This window comes from Rattus rattus, chromosome 2, assembly GCF_011064425.1.
Source record: "Rattus rattus isolate New Zealand chromosome 2, Rrattus_CSIRO_v1, whole genome shotgun sequence".
Lineage (NCBI taxonomy): Eukaryota > Metazoa > Chordata > Mammalia > Rodentia > Muridae > Rattus > Rattus rattus.
The window spans coordinates 218,346,665-218,351,939 of record NC_046155.1 but is presented as its reverse complement, the minus strand read 5'-3'; positions in this window follow the sequence as shown (position 1 = coordinate 218,351,939).

The following is a 5,275-nucleotide window of genomic DNA, read 5'->3' as shown; positions in this document are numbered from 1 at the left end:
CAGTCCCATGTTTCCATCTCTTTCAGCGTCTTACAGTATTCCAGAAGATACTCTCATGCATGTCTTATAGTTAGAACTTGGTTTTAGGACCCCAGGAGCCTGCACTACAGTTCTGTTTTCATTCAAGAGAGAAAATACCCATATACAGAGTGGGTGTGGAGGTCAGGGGTCTGATGTTGAATATCTTCGATTGCTCTCCACCTTATTTTTTGAGAAAGGGTCTCTTGTTGAAGGTGGAGCTTGATGGAGCAAGGCTATCTGGCCAGTGAACACCAGGGATCTGCTTGTCTCTCTGCCCTGGGATTCCAGGTGCACAGTACCATACCCGGCTCCTTCCATGGGTGCCAGAGCTCTAAACTCAGGTGCTCACTCTTGGGCAGCAAGCACTTCACCAGGAGAGCCATCTCCTTCCCATTTGACCTCACCACCCACTACACACTCAGCGTGGTCTGTTAACTTCCTTTACCAAGAATACCTGCAGTGCCACAGGATCTACCAAACACTTCTCTGGTCCCCAGTTAGTGGTGCTGTACGTTGCTTTTGGTGATGGTGCCTTAATCATAGCAACAGAAAAGTAATAGAAGCAAGGAGCTCAAGACCAACCTGGATTAGAGATCTGGCTTTTTTTTTTTTTTTTTTTTTTTTAAGCTAGGAAGTGTCTACCAGCTTGTCCTCGATATGATGTGGGTTCCCCCATTTGTGTCTAGGCATCACAGACCTGGCCTGGTTGGCTATTTCCTGGCAGTTGACCTTCAGAGTTTTCTGCTTGGCGATGTGTTAAGTTTATTTTACATCTGTGCCTTTTTGTGTGTACGCATAGTCACGTGTGTGTGTGTATGTGCATGCGGAAGTCAGAAGACCGTATTAGGCGTTGTTCCTCAAGTATTGACACCTTAGCTTTTTTGAGACAGGGATTCAATTAACCTGAAACTCATGAAGTAGGCTGACTGACCAAGCCTCAGCCATCTTGCCTGATTCACCTCCTCATCAGTAGGATCAAGCGTGAGCCTCGACACCTGGCATTTTAAAAACGGTTCTTGGAATTGACCTCGGGTCCTTGCGATCTTACGTTGTTTGTCTCCTTGAGGTGCTGGAGACAGGACCTAGGCTCTTCAGCCCAGTGGGTGTGATGGCTAGTCCTGGTTGTTAATTTGGACACCCCCGGGAAGAGCGATCCTAAATCGGAAAATTGCATTCATCAAGTTGGCCTGTGGGTGTGCCTGTCAGGGCATTTTCGTGATCGCTAGTTGACAGGGAAAGTCCCTGCCCACTGTGAGCAGTGCCAACCCTGGGCAGTTGAGACTGAGTTGTACAAGAATGGCAGCTGAACCATCCAGAAGTGGCAGCAAACGACTAAGCAGTGCTCCTCCATGGTTTCTGCTTCACCTTCGTCCCCTCTGTGTGATGTGGAAATGCAAGGTGAAATGAATACAAGTTTTCTCCAGGTTGCTTTTGACCATGGTGTTTATCACAGCTACGGAGAGGACATAGGCAACTTTGTACCACCGGGCCCTTGTTTGTTGATGACTTATCTGTATGACATCAAACTAACTCGGCAACAACCATTCTAGCTTACCTTTTATGTGTCATCTGCCCTTTCTCTCCTGTGGTGGATAAAACAATCATCGACCTGTCATTCCATTTTCCTGCATGAAAAGATGCTACTCTGCCAGTTTACTAACTGGACAGCTGCAGGTAGCAGAGACTGTCTCCCCCACCTCTCCAAATCCTGTCTTTCCACCTATGTTCTTGAACTGTTCATTCCAGTTAAACCAGTTTGGGGCTGATCCGGAGCTAGAACAAAAAATGCATGGTGATGTTACACCTCTGATAGGATAAGGGGAAACAAGATTTAGAAGAGAGTTCTCTTACTGCCTGTCATACAGGTCCAACCGTTTCTCTACCAGCCCCGTAGGGTGCTCCAGAGCAAAGACTACTTATTGGAGGAGTCCCGAATTGGGCAGAAATGAACAGGTCTTGCATCACCACTTTGTTATTGGTTGGAAGTTAGCAGGAAAAGCAGGCTGTTAGCTATGCCCAACTTACCCCCGGTGATGAGCTACAGACTTCCCAAAAAGATGTGCACTTTGTCTTGGTGTCAGAGGTGGTTCTTAGAGGAGGTGACTGCTGGAGACCACCTGTCAATCACACCCTTCACACCTGGGTAGCTTGCACTTTCTTGAAGATCCAAATCTTAGCAAAGAAGTGACCATGTTCTGGTCACATCAGTAACCCCACTTCTAAACCAGGCCACTCATCAGCTCTGGTAACTGCACCTCTTCAGGTATAACTCAATTCCTAAATGCTTTAGACAGTCCTTTGATCACTGGACAATAGGCTCTCTAAAACCCTATGTAAGGTCAGCAGCTTTCTTTACCCAAAGAGCCGGTGTCCTAGAAGCCCAGTGGCCCCACCCAGCAAGCAGAAGACACCACATTTTAATGTGGGCACTGAACATAGCCTCTTCCTTTGACCACTGTCATGTCTACCCAAGACGGACCGTCTGGCCCCTCGCTTTCCTCATTCTCATCTCTAGGGTCTCTCCTTGAGGAAAGACCTCCCCTGACCATGCTGCGTGACAGCCATGTAGCCTTCCATGCCTCTGTCTCACAGCCGCCTTTCAATTTTGTGTGTGTGTGTGTGTGTTCATATATGTATAAGCACATATGTGTGCGGGAGCATGCATGAATGTGTGTCCACTTGGAGGCCAGAGAACAACCTTGGCAGTCTGTTCATGGGGGGCTGTCTACTTTGTTTGTTTGTTTGAGACTAGGCTGGCTTAGAAGTCACCAGATAGGCTAGAGGCTGACCAGAGAGCATTCGAGCTTTCATTATCACGAGGTTCCTGAAATCTTCCTGTCTCCAATCTCCGGTATTGAGCTTCTAAGCTTATATCACTATAACTAACTTCGCTTTGCTTTGATTTTAACATGGGCTCTGGGCATTGGACACAGGTACTCGTGTTGGAGAGCAAACATCTTAACTGATGAACGTATCTTCCCAGAAATCCTCCTATCAGTTCCCTCCATTGCGTTTGCCATTATCCCAGGTCACCATCTTCAGTTGAACCTTCCTGCTCTAGGATGCAAAGCTCGTTCAGACAGGGCCCCTGCCTGTCAGGAGCACTGCTGTAGTTTCCAGCAGACGGCTGGACTCAGTAGATAATGATCGTTGCTGGAGCTGGTGAATAGCAAGTCACAGACGAGGAACCATGAGCACAGTGTCAGGAACACAGTAGGGGCTCCGTAATGACTTGAACAAAGCCATGTCCTGGAAGTGTGTGTGGTATGTGTGTGTGTGTGTGTGTGTGTGTGTGTGTGTGACCATAAAGGGATGGCTGAGTTTTGTGAACTGCAGTGAATTCTTTTCGGCCTTCTTTATAAACCTATCTTCTGAAAACTGTGACTTAACCTGTAGCTCAAAGGCAGCCTTTGATCAACCCTTTCCAGGGCAGCTGGGTAGAGAGGCAAAGGGTGGGGCATGAGCCAGCGAGAAAGCTGGACTGTGCTGCTATATGAAAGTCAAGAACAAAACAAAACAAACAAACAAATAAACAAAACCAATGACTTCTTGTTGATGAATCAGATTTCCCAAATCAGAGTATTGAGTCTACAGAGAAGACAAGATCTCATTCATGGATCAAAATTAGACCAATAGCAAAGTAGAGGGCTAAAACCTAGAAAAGAATGTCTAAACATGTCCGCTATTACAAGGGATGTTGTAAAAATATAAAAAATAAAAGGCTGTCTTTTACCTGCTCTAGGTCTAGCACCGCAGTGCCTCAAGATATCTGCTAGATATCTTATATATTTGGTTGTGAGCCTAGCCTTTAACGGCTGAGCCATCTCTCCAGCCCTCTGCTAGATATCTTAATTCTCAGTCAGCAAAGCTTCTCACCCACTCTGCTCCATCCCATATCACACTGCCAAAGGCCTCTCTCTGAGCCGTCAGCAATCTCTCTACCTATCTAGTTCCCATGGCAGGTTTCCATGCCAGAAACACACATCCCAACTCTGTGGCAGCCCAGACCAGCCGCCGCACATGTTCTTACACTTGAATTGCTACATGAAAGAACACACAACACAATAACCTTTGGCCCAATTGATAAGGTATAATTGCCCACCTAAACATAAAAGCCCAATACACATCCATCCCTTAAAAACATTCATAACAACCTGTAAAGGTACAGCATGGATTCTTAACGTCACCCGCCATATTGTCCTGCCACGGCTTCTTTCCCTGCCCCTCCTGTTTCTTCCTCCTTTCCGTTCCAGTCTCCTCCTCTTCCTTCAAACTTTTCTCCCGCCCATCCTTCCTTCTCCTCCAATGACAGGCCTCCTTCTATCCTGTACCTGCCTCACCTGTAACATCATCCCACACTGGGATGCTTCACAATCAGTGTCAGCCATTTTACTGCTGTGGGAAACATTGCGTGGATCTGTCAATTCATGATTTGAAAAGGTTTTAACTTATCAAGAGGAGAGGAAAATTGCACTTGAATGGGGCAAAAAAAAAATCAATTTTCTTTCTGAGTATCCTTCGGCTATAACTGAATTTTGGCCATGAGAAATAGATTCCTGTCACTAAAAGTGGAAATTGCTGACTGAAAAATGCACATTTCATACAAGGTTGCAGACTAAAGACAAAATATTTGCCTCCTAACAGTGGAAGTTAGTCCCGTGTGGACTTTTCATCAGAAGGAGAGACTTAAAGGCAGCTAGTGATATATATCCATACATGGATGTATATGTATATGTATACATATGGACTGTATGTCCATATGTACATATATATATATATGCTATAAAAGTAAAAAAATTAACATGCAACTCAAGCAAGTAATGCTGAGAATCAAAGATTCTTATATCTGCAATAATTTTAGAACCAGAAATATAGCTTGTTCTGTATCAAAAACGACCACTTCAAAGGTTTCTGTGCTTATTACCATAGTCAGAGTGGAATGAATGGAAAAACCAGGTCAGCCTCTGCCCTTACAGTTTTGTCCGGGGGAAAAGTTGCCCAAGAACCCCATGCCCCAGTTTCTTCCTCTACAGAACAATGGTGCTCAGCTGTGGATTATTCTGAAGCTTGACTGAAGATCCAGGTGAAATACTCAGGACAGCCTTCAACTATGGGGACAGATGTGGCTAGAGCAGTTTTCAACCTGTGGGTCATGAGCCCATTGGGGCTGAATGACCCTTTCACAGGGGATGCCTAAGACCATTGGAAAACACAGATATCTACACTGCAACTCAAAAAGAGAAGAAAAATTACA